Here is a 24,617-nt window from a genome sequence, read left to right as displayed (position 1 = left end):
TCGGGGCATGGTCTCCAATGCATCTTGCATTGATGCTGATGTCGGGAAGGTGCCCAGCATTGGCGATGACGTAATCTATACGCCACACTTTAGAAACAGAGGCCTGTGTGTGACTTGGGGTCACCAACCTGCCACCTGTGTGCGACCTGTCCGGGCGACGTCCCATCCACAGTGTCTCTCGGGTGCCCGGGCGTGGCCTCGCTCACCGGGGTCCCCGATGCTCATCTTCAGCTTGGATGCACTTGCACTTACCTCCAGATCTTCGGCGATGACCTCCCACACACCACCCACCACCTTCCTTGAGGCCATTGTGAAAAAACAGAGCCCTGGGCATTCTTCAAGTAGAAGTGATTATGGGTCATGGCAGGGGGTGGTTTACTAACTGCCCGTCAGTGAACAAACATTTTTATCGCATTTATTCTGTGTCACGTACTGCGTGACTGACTCTAAAGCGTTGACAGTTGCCATTTCTCCCTTTACGTTTTTAGAAAAAAATAGATTTTTTTTTTGAACAGCATGAGATTTACAGAAAAATGCATTGGAAGTATGGAGAGCATTTGTGTGGCACCGTGCATTCCCCAATATCCCATGGTTAACATCCAGCATGGATTCGGTGCATTTTGTTACCAGCCACTACTGATGCGGTTACATTGTTACCTGCTGAATTGTAGCATTTCCATGGAGCAGGAACAGCGATGGATACATTGTTACTAGCCGAGCACAGGAGCTACTAGATCAATACAGACCCGCACCCACACGGAGAGTGTCAGGGCCCCCCAGTTCCCCGCGCTCTGCCCTTCCTCATTGCAGGGGGGATTTTCATTCTGACACGCACCTCACTGGGTCTTCCCAGGGCTTAGCGCTCCTGCGCGGCCCATTAAAATAATTCAGTTGCATTCGGAAACTTGACTTATTAAAAATCGGACGCAAAGGCACGTGCACCCGTGGCTCTCCGTGTGTGTGGGGAGTTCCCCGGTCCCGCTCGCCGTTAGAGACGGGACCCCACAGTGGACTGAGAGGACGTAATCGTATTTGCTGGGTCCATCATGTTGCATAAACGATGCCTATTTTTCTTCTGTGGCAGCAATTAGCGCTTAATGAACTAGGGGAAGGCGGGTTAGTAAGCGGGGCTGCGGAGGCCGCACATGCGGCGTCTGTCACCGGCTCCTGCGAGGTGCGCCTTCTTGCCCCGCGATGGGCTGGTGGGTGCACGGCCTGTGGCCCGCCTCACGGCTGCGTTTACGGCTGATGCTGGGGCCGGGGGCTTTCTGCGACACAGCATTTAACCACCTGTCCACGTGCGGCCTCACTGTCCCCCCACGTGGCCGTCCACGACCCCGTCATAGAGGGTCTGATTCTGGGAATCAGGGGAAGATGCTCGAGGGGGGAATGTGCCAGATCCTGGGACCGAACCGTTTCCGGTCCTGCAGAAGTGGAATATGGGGCCTGGGGGTTGTAGACAAGGTAGGTGTGAGGGCTCGTCCTCGGCGGAAAGGTAAGAACACCCCGTACGTTTTCACCGGCTCCCGTGTTCCCGTGGGCGCGTCTCTCTCTGCTTCCTGTTCCTCTCGGTAGGTTTGCTCCCAGCTCCGCCTGTGGGAAGGGGCCTTCGCTGGGAGCTCTCTTATGGCAGGGACATAAGGTGGGGACCCCGTTCAGTACGGAAAAGGCGGGACTCACGTCCCAGAGCCGTGCGTCTCCCAGGAGCTACCGTCATCAGCCTTGCCTGCGTGGACGTCCTCCTGGATACGGGCCCACGCTGATTTGGTTCATGGGACTCGATTTGTCTGTTGTAACCGGTGCGTTCTCGTTGGTTGTGGGACGGGCTGCTTTGGGTGAAGGGAGCACCAGCCTGGCTGCTAGTTTTGGGGGCCTGTGCATAGGATTTGGGGGGCAGATGGGCTCCTGAGCCGGGTTAGGAAGGATTGCCAAGAGGCTGTGTGCACGGATCCCTCCAGACACAGGGGGGCCGCTCAAGCTGGGGTTCGAGGATCTCGGAGACCCCCTGGCCGGGTTCAGGAGCAGCTCGCTACTCTGTGAGCCACCAGCGGCTCGTTTCCTCGTCTAAATACGTGAATATCGTGCATCTCTGACACTAAATAAAGTCGCGCGTGTGACACAGCGTCGCTGGTCGTGGACACTCTGGCTTATCTCTCCTTCCTCGACCTAAACGCTGCTGGAAGGTGTGCGGGATGCTGCATGGCTTTCCCCACGGCTGTGACCCCGATCGTTGGTAACAGCGTCTCCTGCCCCCTACCCCGTCCGGGCAGAACCACGCAGCTCTGGGCAAGCTTGACCGCGGCGTTGAACAGGCGCAGGCTGTGCGACACGTTCGGGAGGGGCGGCCGTCTGTCCCTGTCATCCTGCACAGCTTCCTGGACGTTCTGCCTTCAAGGCATCGCCCGGCTTGCCGAGTGCAGAAGGGTGTTTGCCAAGCGTCCTAGGGCGTTTGCTAAATCTCAGCCGATGGTGAGAATGCCATAGGTTGCTTTCTGCATGGGGTCCCCTTCCCCAGCCCAGACAGAACCCGTGGCCAGAGGGCACAAAATTGCAAAGTCACCCCACGGTCTCAGATACGTCCAGAGAGCATCACGGGGAGTCCCAGACATCAGGTGGGTCCTCCCTTCGCCCCTGTGCCCCTGGTTCTCCCCCGAAAATCGCTTTCTTCCGTTCCCCTCGGTGTTCCCAGGGGCCGGACGCAGCCGCCAAGCGCCGCTCGCTGTCTGAGCTTCTCCTCCCTCGCAGGAAGGATGGAGCTCCTGCCCTGATGTGCGAGGGCCGACAGAAAGCCCCTCAATTAGGGCTTGACAAATACACGCGAGCGGCGTCCTGGCCCTGCAGGACCGGGGGGATCCCAGGTAGATACTCATGCGGGAAGGATCTTGCTTGCATTGATTAAAAGCGACTGCTAATAATGGAGAGAAAATGCCCACAGCCCCAAACCGGGTGTCCCTGATTTCCAAAGGGTCAGGATCTCATTAATCTTCCCGTGTACTTACAGCCTGGTGCCACTTTACCTTTAAAAGGACAAGGTTTGATGAAGGCGGAGGTAAGTTCCCTGAGCTCCGCGGCCGCGGCTGTCGCCCTAAGACACGGCAAGGAGGGAGGGAGTGGGGTCTGCGGGGCCCCTTTGATGAAGAGAACATTGAATTTGGGATTTGCCGCGATGTGGAAGCCAGGACGCGTGCACTGGAAATCATTTTTTTTTCTTTCTCTCTTTCTTTTTTTTTTTTTTTTTGGAAACAGGTCTTTCGACAGCCGCGTTCGCGATTGTCTGTCTGAATGCGTCCCTTCCTTCCTTGTCTCAGTGTGAACCTGGACGATGTTTTGCAATCGTGCCCCGGGTTCTGTGGGGTCACGGGGCTGACTCTGGACGGCGGCCTCTTCTGTCTCAGGGTCTGAGGATGGGGTCTGCCCCACATCACGAGCCTTGGAGGCTCGGCTCCAACCCCGGAGACTGTCTGAGCCTCGTGCACCCGGCGGTGGGTTCTAGAACGTGGGTGTGCAGTGCCCTCGGCCGTAGCAGGAGCCCATACAGTGCTGAATGGGGTGCCGAGTTCCCACCTGCCGCTGGGTTGGCCCCGTGAGGCGAGACCACGGCGGTTTCCAGGGCCAGGGCCGGTCTCCACGGGTGTGGGTGAGAGCTTCTCCGTGCACGGAGCTGCCACAGGTAGCACTTGGCTCCGTGGAGGGAGATCCCTCACGGAACCTCCGTTCCCCGCACCGCAGTGCCCGGATGCAGCGTCTGAGCTCTGGGCTGGGAGGGCGGCCCCAGACGGCGGCCCCTGGCCTGTGGAGATCAGAGCCGCTGGATGGTGGCCTGCAGCGTGAGACCCCCACAGAGGAAGGGGTTGGAGTGTGGGCTCCGTATTGGTGCATGTGTCTGGGAAACACAGGACGATGTCCATGTCCAGGGATTGGCTAACCTCGCTGCTCCCTCCACAGTCTCCAAGCCCTCGAGGTGTCGAAGCATCAGACACACGAGAACACAATGGCGCGGGGGACACACCTTATTCCCCAAGGAGGACAGTCTCTGCGGAGGGTTTGGATCTCACCGTGCCTTCTCTAGGGGAGGACAGTCCTCACCCCCCGACACCCTCCGTGAGCAGAGGAAACGACACAGTTTGTGCCAAGTGGCCCCCCTGTTGCTGCAGAGGGCAGCACGGGGTGGACATGGGGACCAACCTCTTTTTCTTTTTCTTTTTTTCCTGTGGGCAGTCAGGGCACTTCCCTGCCTAAGTCCCCAAACAGAGGATGGAGGGACACACGGAATTGTGTCCCAGAATAGCCAAGAGGCTCCCCAGGAAGCTGGCTGCTGCAGGACAGGTGCGGGCCCTGGGAGGCCTCCGAGTCTGGAGATGGACAGAGCTAGAGAAGCTCATTCCCGCCCCACAGAGTTCTCCAACGGAGGACCCGCTCTGCGTGCTGGAACCCCTCTCCGGGACCCTTGCATCTGCCCCCTGAACCCACAAATCCAAGCTGACGCAGTCTGGTATCATCCCAGGGCCTGGGACGGGGCACGGCCTTCCCTGTGCGTGATCCCAGCAGCCTTTCTGCTCGCCGCCCTGCCTCCTCCTGCAGACCCCGCTTCCCGCGAGCCCTCACGTCCCCCGGACGCATCGAGATGTTAGGAAAGCAATGACACATGATTTTATTCAGAACCCACAAGGCAATAATAAGAAGGAAACTTGCAAAAAAAGGGGGGGGAGGGGGCTCGACAAACCGTGTCTGGGCCTTCTCCCCTGCGTTCCAGATTCTGAGCGGCGGCCGCACCCGGTGAATTGGGAGAAGCGATCTTCGGTGTGATGTCCGTTCTACGGAGCTCGGTGCCTGGGGGCCGTGAGTTATTGAGCTGGGCATGTCACAGGACGGACCCTTTACGATAAATCGTGGAAGCCGCCCACGTTTCACAGGCAGACTATGTCGAGGGTTGGGGAAACCGGGCGGAACTTGGTTTCCAACCTCCTCCGAGAACAAGCCCGCAGGACGGTGTAGACACGGACGGGACCGTATCCGGCCCCCGTGAGCCGGGAGCACCCACCACGTGCGTATAAACGAAGCAATGAGGGGCACTGCAGGCTTCCATCGGTAAGCGGGGGAGCCGGTCAGAGAGGGGGAGACTTAGGGCGAGCTCCTTTGTGCGTGGTGCTTGAGCTGGGATGCGTCCTTTGCTCCGTGCTGGGTGTTTGTGGAATCCCTGCTTGAGCTGTGGGTACAAAGTGTCTGGGGTAAGGGGCTCGGGACCCCTGGTGCCCTTTGCAGGGTCTCTAGAGGTCGGGCGGATGGTCTCCAGCCAATGGGTGCGTGTCCCATATGCACAATGGTATGGCGGTGCCTTTCCCACAAGCACGTGTGGCTTTGAGGAGAAGCTCTGGGTCATTCCTACAGACGGCCCTCGATGCCGTACGATGTGGGGTATTACGAGTCTCCGTGGGGCTCCAGCAGCAGGAAGGAGAGTGCAGACTTGGTCTTTGGTGGGTCTGAGCCATCGATATTTGTGTCCTTTTGCTGGAAAATCTGTGCAATGGTTAATTTTATGCAGCGTGGCTGGGCCAATGTACCTGGATATTTGGTCAAAGCCCTGTCCAGATGTGTTGCAGCGAAGGTATTTTTTAGGATGGGATTAACATGTAAATTGGCGGACGGTAAGGAAAGCAGGCGGCCCAGGGCCACGTGGGTGGGCCTCATCCAATCAGTTGAAGGTGTGAGGAAGAAACACACTGACCTCCACGGAGGGACGGAAATTCTGCATCCGCGTGCTCTCGAAGGTCCGATTATAGCCTCGGCTCTTCCTTGGGCCTCCGCCTTTTGACCGGCCCTGCAGAACTGGGGCTCTCTAGCCTCCAGACTCCTAGGAACCAGTTCAATTAAATAAATTTCCGTCCCTGTCCACACCTTATTGTTCTGTGTTTTTGCAAAACTCTGTCTCATGCATCCGGTCTGCCTGTGTCATTATCTCATCCCTTTTGGGATGGGGCCGATGCCATGGGTTCTTGTTCTGGAGCAAACGTGGGAGGGGCTGGTGTCTCCCCCATCTCCGAGAGGAAGGCGTGCATGCTCAGAGAGGTTGTGTCCCTGATGTGCAGACACACAGCCAAGAGGTGGCCCAGGTTGCAGGTTCATGTGTGCTGCTCCGTGCTGTCCACCTAGCAGGGCTGCCTCCTGTTACCAACACGCAAGGCGGGGGAGCCCACTGCAGGGAAAGGCGCCTGTGTTTCCGGCTCACTGCCACTGCATGTGTAATGGGGCCTGTGTTCCCGTCTTACGGGCTGCGCGGCCCTGGGTGGGGGGTTCGGTTTACCGCTGTGACGCCCCGTCCAGGTGGCTGGCCGCCCGTTCACGCAGGACTCACGCTGGTCCTCACAGGGACCAGGCTCCTACCCCCCTTCAGCCCGGAGAGCTTTGCATGTATCATGTGCGTGTGTGTCTGTCTGTCTTGGTGTGTCTGTCCGCCCACAGGCACGGAAGCAGGCAGTGGTCCCCAGCCGAGGATCCCAGGAGAGTAACGCACAGGGGTCACGGCTTGTGCACAGCAAGACCTGAGGGCAAAGGTGACCTTGAAGAAGGAGCTCACCCAGGTCCACCCACGGGGCACCGGGGCCAGAGCTGTGCTCCTTCTCATGGCTGAGTCCTATCCCCCTGTGTGGAGGGACTGTATTCTGTTCCCCATCCTTCCCTCCACGGAGGGGCCTTTGGCTCCTTCCCACGTTGGGGGTGCTTGGGCCAGACCCACTATGGATGCCTTTGTGAATCAGCTCCACGAACACCTGCTTGTCCTTCTTCACGGCAAATGCCCAGCCGTGGAACGGAAGCCCAGTGCCGACGCCGAGGGGTCTCCTTCCCCGCGGAGGGAGATGTCTCCAAGCTGGACAGACGTGGTGCTGCCCACGCAGGGAGCGCTCTAAATGACACCGAAACGCTCGCTTTTAGATGGGAAGGGGTTGAGGACACTCGGTGGCTCAGACGGTAGAGCCTCTGACTCTTGACCTCAGCTCAGGTCTTGATCTCAGGGTGCGGAGTACAAACCCTGTGTTGGGCTCTGCATTGGGTGTGGAGCCAATAAAATAAAATAAAATAAAATAAAATGGTAACGGGTTAATTTTATGTTACGTAAATTCCAGCCCAATTTAAAGAAAGAAAAGCTAAATTACAGGGAAGCACCCAAGACCACAGGCCTTCCTGGGTTCGGTGCCGCACATCGAGCTGGGTGGTTTGCGCGTCTCCCAGAATCCGGCTGCGGAATCCTTTCCACCGAACCGCCCGCATGTGGGTTTCCGGAGCGGAAGTGTGAATCGTCCTGTAAATCACCTTTGCCTCCCAGGACCCGCTGGTTCCACGGGAAAATCATTGCTAATTTTATTTCCTACTTTGTATAATTTTTTAAACCACCACCGCAAAAGCGATTTGCCGCTGCGGAGGCGCGATACGGTGCGCCGTTTGTCTTCGGTTAAGTGGCCTCTCCAGGAACCGGTTGCCGAGGAGGAAGGCAAACCCGTGCGCTCGGAGCGTGTGGCGCACGGAGCGTGTGGCGAACGGGGCTTCCCACCCGGTGCCGGGGCCGGCGCGCATGGCCGGGCTCAGCCCTCCAGTGCCGCTTCTCGCGTGAAGCGCTGTGACACCTGGAGACACAGTGTCTCCGGGGGTTCCCCTCCTGCATCTTCGAGGGTCCCGCCTGCGTCTCCGAGGGTCTCCCTCCTGCGTTTTTGGGGGTCCCGCCTGCTTCTCCGACCGTCTCCCGCCTGCGTCTCCAAGGGTCCCGCCTGCGTCTCTGAGGGTCTCTGGCCTGCGTCTTCGAGGAGGTCCCACCTACATTTCCGAGGTTCCGACCTGTATCTCCAAGGGTCCGGCCTGCGCCTCCGAGGGCCTCCTCCTGTGCGAGCGCGCGGCCTGCGGAATTGTGAGTCGGGTGCGTCCCAGCGCATGTGCAGAAATATGAGCACCACGAAGGACTGTCCCCTCCGGCCCATGAGCACTACCGATTGCCTGCGCGTGTCTCGCCTGAGCCTTCCCTTCCCCTGTCGGGCTTTCTTTCCTTCCTCTTCCTCCTCCTCCTTCTCATCTGGCCGCCCTGGGTGGCTCTGTGCAGCCGGATGGGAGACGCTGCAAATCTGCCTCCGTTCGCAGCCGCGTTTGCTCCTCGACTCATGAAATCTCGCCGATGGCGGGACAGTGTTCCCGGCTCCTGTGTCAGACGCAGCAACAAAGATGGAGTTTTGTCCGCACTGACCAGTCACAAACTTTCCCTGCCCCACCGAGACCGCGGGGAAGGACGTGTAAATGACAGTCGCATCCGGCGCACTGGCGGGCTGAGTGTTTGGCGAGCTGGTGCCCTCTTCGGCGGGGGCCCTGGCTGGTGCCCTGGCTAGTGGACAGCAGAGAAGCAAAGACCCGGGCGAGGAGGCAGGGCCCCGCGGGTCCCTGTGCACACGGGGGTGGGGGGTGCCTGAGCGATTGTCTTCAGCTAATGGCAACGCAAATGGCATTTATGGCCCTAATTTACGGAGCATTAATAGTGGTGGAGTTGGGGTAAATCATTTTACTATTAAGATTTATGTCTGGAGGGCCCAGGACTAATTTCCATAACGCATTTACGGAATCCATCTTGTCCCCTCCAGGACGGGAGCGGGGGGAGTGTCAACAGCCTCTGACCCCAGGGGGCCCGTCCCTCCCTACCCTGGACACGGGTTTCCTTCTGTCTGGGCGTCCTCCCTTCCCTTCCAGAAGAGCATTTGCAGGAGGACTTGGGCACCAGGGGACAAAGGACACGCCCATCGTCCTTGCCTTGCAGCTTCCTCTGGCTCAGGAGTCTGCAGGGGACCCAGAGGGACAGCTCTCGGTGGGCCTAGGGCACCAGCGTGCACAGGACGGGGACCTGGCATTGGGCCTGCGTGTTTGCAGATGAGGACTGGGCACGGGGAGGGAGCTCTGCTGCAGACTGTCTCCACAGGGGGCCAGGCGCTGACCCCAAAGGGGCTTGTGTGGCAATGGGGAGAGAAAGGGAGGTCTGCCGCTGACGTAGGGGACCCAGGTTCGGGGAGGCCCTCGTGTCCTGTGGGAAGACCATTCATATGGCCCATGTGACCACATGCGGCGTGTGTCAGTGGGTCGGTGACAAGACAGGGTTCACGGTGCTGAACCAGGTACACGGCAAGACAGGCTGCGGTGAGCGTCCCCGATTAGGTAACAACTAGGGGACCCAGAGTGTCCGTCCTGGAGGTGTGGGGGCCTGCACCTGTGCATCTTGACTCCAGGGACGAGTCTCCCCGTCGCATCCCGTTCACACCATGTCCGCAGACCCCCAGGCCCTGCACCAGCAGGACAGGCCCCCGCTGCCCAGCCCAGCGCTTCTGGTCTAATTTCCTGTTGTCAAAACTGACCTTAAAGAGGCGACAGGGGACCAGGCCCAGCGTCGTGGGCGGACGGCCCTTCTACAAGCTGCATGAGGCTTTCCTTCCATAAACTGTTTCTCCTTCTTGCTGAAGACAAAATCTTTTTTAAGATTTTATTTATTTGAGAAAGAGAGAGAATGAGCGGAGGTCAGAGGGGGTAGAGCGGCAGAGGGAGAAGCAGGTTCCCCACGGAACAGGGACCCTCCATGCAGGACTCAATCCAGCGACCTCAGGATCATGACCTGAGCCAAAGGCAGATGCTTCACCGAAGGAGCAAGCCAGGTGCCCCAAAAGGTGCCCCAAATCTGTCAAGGACAAACGAACAGGGGAGACCTTGCCCACGCCCAGCAAGTCGGCGATCAGGCTGCCAGCGCCGAGCTCCACGCACTCATACCGATTCCCTCAGAGACTCGCCGCTGGGAACAGAGAGGTCAGAGATGCGCGAGCGCGGCACAGATCAGAGGGACCTTTGCACCAGAGCCGGCAGACGAGAGCCTCCGTGAAAATCTGAAAAACGGATTTATTTATCTGAAATCCAGGGTTTGTTTCTAAACCCGCTCCTGCCTTGGCCTCTGTCTTGCTCCCATGAGCTCAGCCCGCGCTGCAGGGTGTGCGGGCAAGGGAAGAAACGGGATTTATTTCCAGCGCGAATGCCACAGAGCATGCGGAGCCCGTGTTCGAAGTCCGCGGGCCCGGGGGCGCCAGGGTGCTCCGGTCGCAAGGATTCGGACGGCGTGATGGTTTCTTCTCAGGCCCGTCGGTCCGACGTCGGAAGGCCTTTTGGTGAACGGCTCGGTCGCTTGGGGCGGTGGGAGTCGTCCTAGCAGACACGGGCTGGCGGATACACAGCAGACGTGTATTTCCCGCGATTCAGGGGGTCGGATGTCCGGGTCCCGTCGTTCGGCCTCTCGGGGCCGCCGTTTCTCAGCCTCTGAGAAGGGGACCGTTCTACAGAATTGGGCTGCTGAGCAGCTTCTGAGAATGCACGATGGGACGCACGCGGGGGTGCAGAGCAGGTGTCTGTGGGGCTCTCCGCAGGCAGCCGAGCCTCGGGAGCACGTGGGCAGAAGGCACGCGTGCTCGGACCCGCGTGACCGGAAACAGCTTTCATGTGGGAGGACCCCTGTGTCCACGGACGGGTGAACGGGAAACCAGAATGCGGTTCTGCGAGAGTCCGGATGCTGGGACTATTGCTCAACCTTAACCATAAGGAAGGACATTCTGTACCTACTCTGATGAGGAAGGACGTTCTTCACCTGCTCCAACCAGGAGGAAGGACGTTCTGCACCTACTATGATATGATAGACCTTGAGGACATCAGCCAGATGCAGAAGGACAAATCCTCACACACGGGGTCCCTAGAGGAGTCCCCCCGCTCAACAGAGACAGAGAGCAGATATGGGGCCAGAGGCTGGAACTGGGGCTGGGGCATTAGTGCTTCATGGGGAAGGAGCTCCAGTTTGGGAAGGTGGAACGTTCTGGAGATGGGGGTGGGGATGTTTGCCCAACAGCGTGAATGCGCTGAGTGCCCCGGAGCTGGGCCTGGAGGATGGTGAAGGTAATGGATTTAGTGTTGTGTCTATGCTACCACAATAAAAATACTGGGGGAGGGGGGAGTGGAAAGCTTATATTCTGGGGGAGAAGGAAGATAACAAAAGGGTAACACTGTCAGTGAGAGAGTTTCCAGGCACGGAGGGAAACTGTGAAAAGGATCACACAGAGGATATGACCGGAATCAGGTGCGGTGCGCTCAGGGTGACACACGTGAGTTGACACGGAATCAGGGAAAGGCCCGATCTACACCGATAGCATCCTGAGAAGGAACACGAGCAAAGGGCCTGGGGCAGGAAAAAGGTGCATTTGTTGGCGTGGCATGGTGGGACCCAGGACGGGGTTGGGACCAGAGAGGCCACATGGTCTGAGTCCGGCAGAGCCCGCTGGCCAGGTTGGAGACGTGGGGCTCCTCAGGAGGGAGCTGCAGAGACCAGAGGCATTTATTTCTGGAGATGTGGGGGCTGTTCTGTGTCACTGGTCACTCGTTCTCCTGCTCCCAGGGGCAAGCCCCAGCCGCAGGCCACAAATTCCAGCTTGGGTCAAGCCAGGGGGTTCCTGAATCAGGGTGGTGGGGGGGTTTCCCCAACGCCGAACCCGACTTGCATGGGACACGCGCTCCTCCCCATACTTGTACCTGCCCTTTCTGGGGGGTTGGACCCGTAGGAAACCGTGCCCTGCGCGTTCATTGGTAATCCTTCCGCGGGCCGGGTGGGGAGAGGGGAACGCGCGTGCGGACTTCCAGCGTGCGGAAAGGGACGTGCATTTCATAAAGTCCCACGGTGCCGGGGCCCTCTTGCAGGGGGAGGGGCGGCGCCGCCGCCGAGGGCCGCGGTTAATGATCCCCCCCGATGAGTAGGTGCCGTCGCGAGCGAGCGCTCGCTGTTACCGCTGACACATTTATTAAATTAAGGTAGCAAGTCAAGCCTGCAGGAATAAAGCATCATTTTTATGCTGTTTACACATTACGGGGTCCCGGGGGACTCCTTATTGGGGGTTATAAATGCATCAGGCTCCGTGCGTGAACCCGGATGACGGCAGCGTCTCCGAGCAGACGTGGATTAATTGATTTCTAATGGAAGATGCGCGGGGCCCGGGCGCGGGGCTCTGTAGGGCACCCTCTCCAGGCGGAGGAGCGGGGCCTGCACACAGGGGGAAACTAAATCAAACACGCCCGTCCCGCGGCTCCTTTAACCCTCTGCTTTCGTGACAGGGGCCGTGGCTCCGGGGTGGGGGAGGGGTGCGTGCCCAGGGCCGGTCCGTCTAGCAGGTCATTATCCGTGTTCCGTGTGTTTGAGGACGCGCTCCAGAATTTCCATGCAGATACCCAGTTCCTCTCACAACTGACTGATATTTATGGAATTAAAATAAAAGGGATGTTTCTGCATAGAGCCGGGAAAAGGACACGGGCCCATCGTCCTGTCTTAAAAGTTTCCTGGTTGCTCCGTGGGCCGATCGCCCCTCAGTTCCCAGACCGTGCACAGACGGTCCGCTCCCCCCGTGGCTGCGGTAGGTGTTGGCACAAAAGCTTGCCGTGAACAGCGGTTACACTGTATCCCTTCCTGGTACACTGTATCCCTTCCTGGTTTCTACGTTGCGAGCTCGGCTTCCGAGCCCGTGCTCCGTGCTGGGAGGCGTGAGCCCACAGGGGAAGGCACAGGGGCAGAGAGAGGGAAGGGGGCCGGGCAGGCAAGTGTGTGTTCCAGGAGGGCAGAGCCGATGGACGGTCTCTACCATCTGCCGTTCACATGCCTCCCTGTCTGTCTATGGTCTTTGTGTGTATGTGGGTCTCCATCTACAAACATAGGAATCTATTATATATCTACCCAACCTGATATCCACGAATCCATCCCTACATCTATCCTTATCTCTCTCTTTATCTACGCACCCATTCCTACATCTATCTATTGTCCATCCATCTATCCCAACGTCCATCCGTCCGTCCATCCATCCATCCATCCATCCCAACGTCCACGCACCAAGCCATCCATCCATCCATCCATCCATCCATCCATCCCAACGTCCATCCGTCCATCCATCCATCCATCCATCCCAATGTGCACGCATCCATCCATCCATCCATCCATCCCAACGTCCACGCACCAAGCCATCCATCCATCCATCCCAACGTCCACGCATCCATCCATCCATCCATCCATCCATCCCGACGTCCATCCGTCCATCCATCCATCCATCCGTCCATCCATCCATCCATCCCAACATCCACGCACCCATCCATCCATCCATCCCAACATCCACGCACCAAGCCATCCAACCATCCATCCGTCCATCCATCCCAACGTCCATCCGTCCATTCATCCATCCATCCATCCATCCATCCATCCATCCATTCATCCCAACATCCACACATCCATCCATCCATCCATCCATCCCAACGTCCATCCATCTGTCCATCCATCCATCCATCTGTCTATCATCATCTATGTTTGATGGGACAATTATGTCCATATCGAGCTGTATCTCCACCTCCTCTCCTGGAGAGAGAGCGGGATTTATTTTGAAGAATTGTAAGGAATGGCCTCACGCAATCGTGGAAGTCCAGGTCCAAGTTGAAGATCGGTGCAGCGGACCAGCAGGCCTCAGACGCGGGTGGGAGTGACATCATAGCTCGACTCACGGACCGCAGGATTCCGTCTTCCCCCCAGGAGGTCTGTGTTGGCGGTCGTCCGGCCTTCGCCTGACTGTAGGAGGCCCACCCACCCTTGGGGAGGCGATCTGCCTTGCTCAGTGCCCCGATTCAGATGCTCATCTCATCCTGAAACAGCCACACACACCACACACACACACACACACGCTGACACACTCACACACACACTCAGAATAATGCTTGGCCACAGGGGCCCAGCCAGGCAGACACTTACAATGAACCAGCACGCAGAGGATTTAATAACTTATAATAGAAGTAATAAGGCTGAGTCTCGGCTGATCCGCTAACGTGGATCACGGGATAATACAGAGCCATAAGTTAGCTTGTTTTACAGCTTTTCTAAAAAGGGGAAATTTGTCCGTGGCCGCGAAGGCGATGTTCCCTGTGGGGACGCTGTGTTATTATAAGGCCGGATTACTGTGGTGGGCTTGACCTGAATGCTCTGCGATGCTGCGGGCCTTCCCGAGCGTCCGTTTGTTGAAAGCTCCGGCCCTCTGACTCCTGCCCCTGCCTCCATCCCTCTTGGGAACGAGCCGGCAGCCTTCGGAACACAGCTCAGTGACCCCGTGTCATGTGCACAGCTGCCTGAGGCCCAAGGACAGAGGCCGCACGGGCTGGGGACAGCTCACTTCTTTCTTGCGATTGGTTTAAAATGACTGAACACAGACATCCTTGCACATCGATCAAAGGCCCCTCCCTTCCTCCCTGGATGGACCGGGGGTTCCTCACCTCCTCCTTGGATGGACTGGAGGCTTCTCCAGTCCTCCCTGGATGGACAGACGCTCCTCCCCCATTGCCTGATGGACACAGGCTTCTTCCCTTCTCCCTGGATGGACACAGGGTTCTCCTTACTGCCTACATGGACAGAATCTCCTTTCTCTCCTGATGATGGGTTCCTCGCTCCTCTCTGGAAGGATCTGGGGTCTCCTGCCCTCCTCCTGGATGGACCTGGGTCTCCTGCCCTACTCCCTGGATGATCCTGGGCCTCCTTCCCTCCTCTTAGATGGACCTGGGTCTCCTTGCCTCCTCTCTGGAAGGACCTGAGTCTCCTGTCCTCCTCCCTGGATGATCCTGGGTCTCCTGCCCGCCTCCCTGGAAGGACCTGGGTCTCCTTGCCTCCTCTCTGGAAGGACCTGGGTCTCCTCACTTCCTCTCTGGAAGGATCTGGGTCTCCTGCCCTCCTCCTGGATGGACCTGGGTCTCCTGCCCTACTCCCTGGATGATCCTGGGTCTCCTTCCCTCCTCTTAGATGGACCTGGGTCTCCTTGCCTCCTCTCTGGAAGGACCTGGGTCTCCTCACTTCCTCCATGGGTGGCCCTGGGTCTCCTTACCTCTTCCTGGATGGACTTGGGACTCTTTCCTCCTCCCTGGCAGAGGTTTGATTCCATTGCTTTCCTATAAGGAAATCCTTACCTTTCGGGTTCCCCTTTTTCAGTAAATGGTGTAAAAGGACGGCGAGAGGGTGTGTGGGCAGCTTTCTGAACGGCAAGCTCTGTCCCGGCGCACCATCCCCGGGGCCCTAACCCCACTGGAGCTCGGCACCTGCTGGCGGAAGGTCCCGGCCAGCACGAGGCACCCGCGCGAGCGGCCCCATGGCCGCCGTGTGTGTGGAATGAGTGTGGGCGCAGGCGGCCTCTGCTCCGTGTTCTCGGTCCCTGGCTCCTGTCGTGTGTGTGGTCCTGCTCCCGCCGCCACGCCAGGGTGCCTTCTAGAAATGGTGTGGTTTGAAAAAAATGACATATTTATTCCCCCCACCAGACCCTGAATGTCACGCCATGTGCCCCTGGCTGGCGGGAACTCTACCCATGACAGGTGCCGTGGCCCGGGTCCTTCTCCCGGGTAAATGGGGACCCAGAGATGCACCGTTGAAGGCTTTGCTAGTCTTTGAACCTGCAGTAACTTCTGGGCAGTCCCCGTGGCTCCGAATATTTGTTCCGTCGGTGCGTACTTGGCCTCTTGGTCTCCTTGTGTCAACCTCCGAACTCTTGTTCTGGAGAACGCACTCGTGGTTGGCAGCAGGTTTCTGTGGGATGCATCTGTCACGGCTCCACATCCTGTGTCCTCAGCATGGAGTGGCCTGGAGCCAACGTTCCAGAGGCCACGCGGTGAAGGACATCTCGATTGCGAAATTGCTTTGTGACGTGTGCGGTGACGGAAAATCCCCCTTATTTCTCGCTTTTCCTGGTGTCCGACCTGGACCAAAGTTCCAACATGACATACATAGAGAGAAGAGGTACTTGTTCCAGAGCACACAGGCTCCATACGGTTCCCTTCCTAAAATTATTGTCGTTCCTGGTCCTAAACACGTCCTCTGTGGCACCCGAGTAGCCTTGCTTATTTTTTTTTTTTCAATATAAGGTTATGGAACGTGATAAAAGGCAGTGTGTGCCTCCTAAACTCCAAGAACCTCTCCAGTTCCTTTAGCTTTGGTTTCTCCGCCGCAGGCGGGACACAGCTGCTGCCCTAGACACCGAGGACTATTGAGAAGAGACACGGTCCTTATCTGTCACGCTACAGGGGCTCTAACCTGAGCTCCCTGGGGAATGATCTGCGCTGCACCTGGGACCCGGCAGGAGGCACCTGGGACCCGCCGGGCTGCACCTAGAACCTGCCAGGCTGTCCCTGGGACTCACCAGGCTGCACCAGGACTTGCCGGGCTCTACCTAGGACCCAGCAGGCGGCACGTGGGCTGCTTGCCAGGCCGCAGCAATGCATCCCCATCAGAGGGAATTCTTTACAAGCCTGCGGAGCAGAGACAGGCACGTTCTCCCAGCACACCCCGTTCCTACATCCCACTCCCAGTCGGGAGACCCGGCATGCAAAGGCAGCCCTTTCCGTACCCTCGGTGTCCTGGACCTGGTTCTTCTGTCTCCCCAAATTTGTACGTGCAGCCACAGATCCTAGTGTACGGGGCTTTGGAGGGGGCGGTTTGGGGAAGGGGATGAGGTCATGCGGGTGGGGTTTGTGTCCTCATATGAACACACAAGGGGGTCCGCCTGGTGTCTCTTTGCTGCCTGCCTTGTGGGGAGGGCTCCGAGGGGTGCCCGTGCATACACCACCTTCGCCGTTCCCCCAACCTCGGACCTGCAGCCTCTAGGACTTTGACCAATGCAAGCATGGCCTCTGAGGCTGCCGACGGGGACGGCCCAGACGCTTGTCGATGGGAAGGACAGCGCGTTCGGCTGTGAACTACAGGGAGAGCAGCCCCAGAAGGACGAGGCGAGAAAAGCAGCATCAGCCGTGCTCCTTCTGTGCAAGACGCCCTAATCGGGGCCACATGGCAAAGGGCTTTCCATGCCAGAAGCTTCTCCTGGCGGCACAGTCCGAGTTAGACCTTCCTGGGGGCAGGGACCTGGTCTCCCTGAGCTTCTGCCAGACCCCGCGTGGATCTTCCCCAACGGGCTCACGTCCGGGAGGAGCACGGGGGACGGCGGGGGATGCTGGTGCCCGACGGACAGCAGGGGTGGGGAGGGATGGGGTCTGGACACCAGGAGGAAAATCCTGGGACTTTCCAAAGGAGCCACAGTGAGACCTTGGCCACTCCCCGGCTGAAACCTCGGCTCTGCCCTCTCCGACGCTCAGCACTTGCCCTCTTGTCCTCATTCCCCAGGCCTCGGCCGTGCCGCTAAACGTGGCGACCACAATTTCATTTTATTAAAAACAACGCCGAACGATGGGTTTTTGCTTCCTCCCCGTGGGGAACAGCGAGGAGGCGCCCAGACAAGCACGTTCTGGTGGCTGGGGTTGGATGGCGTGTCTTCACGCAGAGGTACTTTGTGCGCCCCCGGATCCGCGCTTCCTGGGACCGGCCTGGCGAGGTCCGCCACGTGCGGGCTCCGTGTCCCAGCACGCGGGTCGGCCGGCCCGGCCCGCCAGCCTCGCCGGCGTCAAACGCTCTTGCGGACGGCAACGCGACGTTGAGCAGATGCGCCGGGGTCCTCGGGGACGAGAGAGCCACGCGGGGCGGAGAGGAGAATACGGTTCTGACCTCTGTCCCGCAGGACGTTTTCCACGACGCGACGAGCCGGGAAGCCGAGAGGATTTCAGTGTCTGAAAGAAGAATCTGGGGCGTGTGCGTGGGGTCCGTGTGTTTCCCCTTTTCTCGGCGGCGGGGAGGGGGTCACAGCTCTGAACTCCTTACGCAGGAGGACGGGAAGACGCAGCTGGATGCTCCCCAAGCTCACGGTTACGGGCGAGCGGCCACCCCTTCGGGCAGGCGCATAAACTGTGGGCACACGACCGGATTATTTCCACGAAGGTCGGGAAGAGGGCGGCGGGGGGCCGGGGACGTGACCCCCAGCAGCGTCTCGGTGCGGCAGGCATCAGCGGTGAAGGGACCGCCGGCCGGCCCCTGCCCGGGAATGCTCTCTTTGCAAAGCGGACATGACGTTCCCACAACCGAGAACCTGCCGCCCGTCGGGAAACAACTCAGAGGCGTTCGGCGCTGACCGGCCGCCACGTGTGTCCGGTTCCGGAACCTTCTCAGCCCCTCCCAGGACACCCTCCGCAGGCACGAGCTCTCCCTCCCCTTCCCCTCTCCGGCGCCGGGCAGCCACGGACCCCGTTTCCGTCCGTGCATTTCCCCGTCGTGCACGTGGTGTCTCAGGGGGATCGTGTACGAAGGGGCCTCGTGTCTGCTCCGTCCGTGCATTTCCCCGTCGTGCACGTGGTGTCTCAGGGGGATCGTGTACGAAGGGGCCTCGTGTCTGCTCCTCCTGCCGAGGCCCGCGTCTTCGAGGTCTGTCCGGGGCGCGGCACGGGCTGGGGTTGGGACGCGTGTTTCCGATCTGGGGGGTGGGGTCGCGGCCTCACGCGGTGATCCCGTGGTTGGGCTCCTGTGGAAGGCACGTGCTCAGAGAAAGGGATGTTTCCCGCACTGTTTGCAGAACACCCGTCTCGACTGTTTGCAGAACACCCACGGCAGAAACATCGAGGTTTCTTTGATATATTTTTCCCAGAGAGAGACAAATTAGGGGAGCATGGAGGGCAGGAATACCTCAAACTGGCCTCTTAGGGGAGTGACAGCATCTTACAGGCCAGGCTTATGGGCAGGGGGTACGCCAAGGAGGTCGGGGCTGGCAGCATCGAGAAGCTGATCACACCCACTGTGGCCCGTCCTCCTCTCCCGACTGCAGGACCACAGGCCGGGGACCAGCGTCTGCCTGTGACACAGGAGCCTGGGCCTGGAGTGTCTCAGCCGCGGGAACCCTAACCCTGCTGAGCTCCAAACCCCCAGCCCACCCGCAAGGACCCTCTCTGGGCTGTGTCTGCACCCTTTCCTCCTCTTTCCTGTCCCGGCCCCCAGAAGGGCCACACAGCCTTGTAGGGCTGTCAGGGATCAGCGAGTCCGTGGGGTCCTTTGGTCTCTGCCTCCCCCCACAAGATACCCAAATCCCACTGACTGGCCCTGTCCTACCTTATCCTGTTTCCTCTGCTCTGATTGGCCTCATCAGCTCAGTTCAGAAGCTGCAAAGATCTCCTCAGTCCATTCTGGCCCCTGGCCCCTGCCCCACTCAATTATTTGTTACTCCCCCCCACCAGCGGTTGGGCCTGAGTTGGGGGACGTGGAAACTCACTGAAAGAACTGTGCCCACCTCCCCCTCCCCGCCTTGTTGGAAGCATTGATCTCCATTGTGCTGAGCCCTTTGCAGGAGGTCAAATACCTTTCCTCTCTTCTCTTAGGTTCTGTGACTGGGGCCTGCAAATGAAACTGGTAGGATGCAGATCAACAGGAAGGAAGATTCACAACCTGTTCATGGGTCCGGTGGGGGGAGAGGTTTCCTAGAAAAGGAAGTAAAGCCCCAGAGAGGTGGTTAGACGGGGAGCATGTATTCCACATGGAATACTGAAGGAAGGAAGGTAACCTTGGAGAAAGTTCATGGAGAATAAGGGTGTTTAGTGAGCTTAGTTATGCAGACTCAAGTCTGCATCCTGTTTACTAGGTCAGTCGGGGAAACCTTCACAGCTCTAACTTTATGCCTTGTTTTCCGGCAGACGGGGGGACAGCACAGACCTTTTCCATATCTGCCTGTTCTCAGTTGCTTCTCTTCCAAGTGATCTTCACGGGCCTACTCTGGGAGGCACACTCTGTTTCCCTTCACCTCGTGTGTTGGGAAGGGCACTGGAGTGACCGCCTGCCTCCGCTGGTAGGACAGGAGGGACCCTAGTGTGGGAAGGGGCAGAGCTGGTGCCTTGGCCAAGCCTGGGTCCCTGTTTGGGGCGGATGGTGCAGACAGTGGTCTGTGGGGTGTCCGGGGCACTGACCTCACCCAGAGACCTGGCGGCTTGAGGCGTGTGGGACATTGCCATGGGGACAGCAAGCCTTTGGGATCTCAAATCTCCCATGAGCGGAGCACGTTAGACAGCTTTGTCCTGGGGATAATGGGGTCACTGGAAGGAAGGTCATGGCCGTACACGGGAGCCCACGTCACCCGCATTCAGAGCCTGGCCAGCGGCGGGGGTGCTGGCGGACTCTGCATGGGGTAATCCTGGCCCACGGGCATGTCTGCCTGATCTGCATGTGAGAAGACCCTGGCAGGGGTCTTCTGGGTCATCCTGTCTGCAGGTCGAGGGGCAGGGGGCCGGGATTCCTGGCTCCTTTCTTACGGGGGGGAGTCATCTTGTCCCACCCACCAGGTACAGTGGGAGCAGGAAGCATGTGGGGCTTATGAGGCACACCAGCCTTGTAGCTGTGGGCTCGGGGCCAGTACTAGGACTGATGGAGATCCAGGCGGGGACTCTGGAAACCCTGAGACAGGGTCCAGCGGTTGTGAGCCAGGCATCCGGTGAAAAGAAGGGGCAGAGGTGGTCACAGTAGGGACGGGATCCTGCTGACATCCGGGACGTCCAGGCCCAGAGGAAGGTGCAGACAAGGGGACATGGGGTGTCCCATGCACGGTGGACATGGGAACTCCTGCAGGATGGACAGGACCCTGCTGATGTCCAGGCCCAGAGCACGGTGCAGACAAGGGGACATGGGGTGCAGACCCGTCCCCGTCGGGCGCATCTGTGTTCCTTGCGGTGTGAGTGACATCGGAGCCATAAAGTCTGTGTCTGTGCCCATTCTCCCGGGCCGGGCTCTGCGTGGGCAGCGTCCTGTCCCCACCTCCCTCACCCCCGTTCACACTGAACGCACCGCGGTCCCGTTGCATCCTGGGGCTTCCTGCATCTGGACGCCCGCCCTTGCACACCCCACCTGCCCACGGTATACAGCAGGCACTGCCTGTGTGCTCGCCCCTCAGACTTTATGCTCGACTGTATACATATCATAAAACGGCTCATGTTTACGTGCCCCGTCACGGGACGCTCCGTCTCTGGCTCTGGAACATTCTGACCTTGCCCACGGAGACCCCGTCCCTATGACAGGTGTCACATCTCTGTTCCCGTCTGTGGCCCAGTCCCCGTCCCCCGCATGCACGGACCTGTTGGGTCTTGGGGAAAAAAAAATCCAATATTTCGGACACTTCGACAGGACAGTCTTGCTCAGTGTCTTTCTGCTTCGGTCTCCGAAACGGCTGCCGGCTGGGGCGGTCCGCGGCTGTCCTGCCAGATTCAAGGAGAGCCTCGTACCGTGTGGACGGCACAGGGAGGCCCGTCCTGGGGGACGCTTGGACCGCCAGCTCCCACGCCGCCCCAGAGGCTAGGTGTCCCCGAGCGCGTCACCCGCCGCTGGCCCCGGACCCCTACAGGTCCGCGTAGAGCCAGCACGTGGCGGCGGCCGCGTCTGTCCGGGTCTTTGAAGACGGCGGCCGGCCACCTCGGCCGGGGAGCCCGTGCGACTTTATTTAGCAAAACACAGCTCTCTTCTGACCTCCTAATTAATAAGATTAAGGGCTTGGGTCTGTGTGTCTGACACAGGACGGCGGGGAAACCCCTCCTGCATGTTAATGCCCGGCTGGAACCTGGGGTGGGGGTGGGGGAGCCCTCCGGCCGGCCGGGGCGGATGGGTGTGTGTGTGTGTGTGTGTGTGTGTGTGTGTGTGTGTAAGGGGGGGGGACGTGTTACCAGACGGATGACAAAGAAGACGGGAACATAACAAATCACAGCTGAAACAAATCACCATCGTCCCTGTTTTCAAATTATTATATTTCTGGGGAATTTCAGCCCGTTACATGAAAAGGAAGACGGTGGATCCGTGGGGCTTTGATAGTCAGGTTATGCTAATAATGGGGGCTCATGTAAAATGCATAAGGTGTGTGTTAGTCAGGAAGAGCAGTGCTCATAATTACTCCGTATACCTCATTCCGAACGGATGCATAAAGACCCCTTTACATCACAGCCTAATTACTTATAGACAGTTGAGCACAAAATTACTTTCATCTGCGGGACCATGTGGAGGGAGAGAGAGTCAACCTGCACGTTCCGAAACAGCTGGCCGGCACCGCGGAAAATAAGGCCGGTGTTGTTCGGGGCTGATTGCAAAGTGCATTTTCTGATAATTAGATCGATTAAAGACAGACGTGCTGGCCCGCGTGCCGTGGGCTGCGGAGTGAAAACAATTTGAATGGGGCAAATAACAAAGAGCAAGCGGCCGGGTCTCCAGTCTCTCTGGGTCTGTCTCTCGGGGCGGTGAGGGATGGAGGGACCGGTGGACGTGCTCGGAGGTCCGGTCCCAGGAGGGAGGTGTTCGGACCCCGGTGCCGGTGGGGACTCTCCGTGGATGAGGCCCCATTTGCTGATTCTGGGCGCCCGCGTTGTAGTGATGGTTTTGCCCGCGTCTCCCGCGAGCCTTCCAAGGGCACACAGGAGAGACAGTTACCGGGGACACTGGCCTCTGCTGGTTCACGTGGGCAGGAAAGTCCTTCCCCGGAGGCGGCAGCAGCTCACGGTCCCTGAGCTCAACCCAGGGGTCACGGGGCATCTGAGACGTGCCCAGAGGTGCGAGCGCAATGTTTCATTTAACGGAAGCCTCGTGGCCCGTCGGGGAAGACCGTGCCGTCCGCTCCACAGGCTGCTGAAAAAGGCGGGGGACGCGGGCTCAGCGCCGTGCACGGTCAGCCACCAGCAGCGGTGGGTGCAACCCTGGTTCATCCTCCTGCGTGCCCAGGACGGGGCGTGGAGTGGGTGCTGCTCCCGGGAGCGGACTGCGGCCGGCCCCCAAGACCCGACTGTGACCCACGATGTCCTCGGTCCGTGCGGACGTCCCTCCTCGGGGTTGGGGCTGTGTCCGTGTCTCCAAGGGTCTGTCCCCCGCGTGCTCCCTGTGCGGCTGCCAAGGGGACACCAGAGTGGGGCGACAGACAGGGAGTGGACACGCCAGTCGGCTGTCCCCGTCCGGGGCTGGAGGACGAGGGCAGCATCGAGGAAGCAAAGCTCAGCCTGCAGCGCAGGTGCCTTGGGACGCCAACGCCACGCTGCCTCGCTGCGGAGGCTGCTCGGGCTCCTGGCGCCCAGTCCTCTCTTGCTCCGAATCAACGGAAGAGTCACTTTCTGCGCACGAACAGAGGCCGTCCAGGGAGTGCTGGGGCGGGAAGGGGCTCGCATCTATGTGCCCGGGACACGTGTTCCGCCATCCGAGGGGCCCCTCTGATCGCTAATAATCTAATCCCTGTAAGAGATCGCGGAGCCCGTTCCCCGGGAGCCCGTGTGCGATCGATCTAGTTCGCCAAATCAAGAGTCTCTTGGAAACGCACTACGAAGAGGGAACCGAGCGGACCCTGCGGGTTTAATTCAGCGCTTGCCGCACCGCCTGCGCCACGGAGACTCAGCGTGAAGCCGTTTTCCGGTTAACCCCGGCGGAGGCGCGGCCCCGTGCGCGGAGCGTGGCCCGGTCAGTGCGCGTCGGGGACGGCGGTCGCAAACCCCAGACGCGCTCATGGAAGTCGCAGAAGGACGCGGCGGGGCTCAGGGAAGATGCCCTCGGCCCTCGGCGGAGGCCCCGGAGGACTCCAGATCTTGGGGTGTGCGCAGGTGGGCCCGTGCGCAACGGAGCCCGGTGCGTCCCGATCCCAAGCGGCGCTTGTGAGAAACCCGGTCGGGAGACCTCGGTTGGCCAGCAGGGGCCGGGCCGGCGGGGAGGACGGAAGATACGCCCGCCAGACGCGCCCGGTGGCCACGCGTGGCTCTCTGGGCATTCATTCTACGCCTCGGCCTCCCTGGCCGCTGCTGCCCGAGCTGGACACGATGCCGGGTGCGTCTGTAAGAGGCTTTCTGGAGAAGGGGAGGCTGGGAATGAGCGGATGGAGGAAGGCGCAGGGTCTTCCCTGGTGGCGGTGGGCCTCGTCTAATCAGTCGAAGGCCCGCCTAGCACAAAGCTAGAGGAAGAACGCGGCGCGTTTTCGCGCTGCCCGCCTGCTTGAGTTGGGGACCCGTGGGACACACTTGCATTGGAACGCACGGCACGGACTCTCCTGGGTCTTGCTTGAGCTTGAGGACAACAGCCGTGGGACGTCCCCGTGTCCCTGAGCAATTCCTGCAGCTCAGTCCCTCTCCTTCCCCATCTCTCCAAAGCCCTGGACTGCCCCCTTGTAACCAGGAACAAGGAACGCCCCCTCCCCGGCTTGGCCTCCCAGTGGGGAATCCGCTTTATTCCCCAGGGAGGGTCAGCAGGAGGACCTCCGGAATCGTCAGACTGACCTCCTGTTCGCGTAAGAATTCTCCGCAGGTTTCCGGGATCGAGCTGCCGATGTCTGATTTCGGGAAAACAGATTTGGGTGATTCTGGTCCCTTCCTGAAAGCCGCACCTGCCTGCTTCCTAAGGAAAACTCGGCAAACAGGAAAAGGGAGGGAGACGTGGCTCTCTGTCCGGCTAACATTTTGGGTGTGTTTCTTCTATTTTTTAAAAAATTTTTTGCCTAGTTTTAGAACACTTGTATTTTTAAGATTTTCTTTCCTGGAGAGCGAAAGAGAGAGCAGGGGTGGGGGTTAGAGGGAGGGGGAGAAGCAGACTCTCCACGGAGCAGGGAGCCCGATGCGGGACTCGACTGCAGGACCCTGAGCCGAAGGCAGACGTTTTTCTGACAGGGCGGGCAGGTGACAAGTTTTTAATGTATAAAAACACGTTTTCCGCT

The sequence above is a fragment of the Neovison vison genome, chromosome X (genome assembly GCF_020171115.1).
Source record: "Neovison vison isolate M4711 chromosome X, ASM_NN_V1, whole genome shotgun sequence".
Lineage (NCBI taxonomy): Eukaryota > Metazoa > Chordata > Mammalia > Carnivora > Mustelidae > Neogale > Neogale vison.
Note: the sequence above shows the minus strand (reverse complement) of the source record.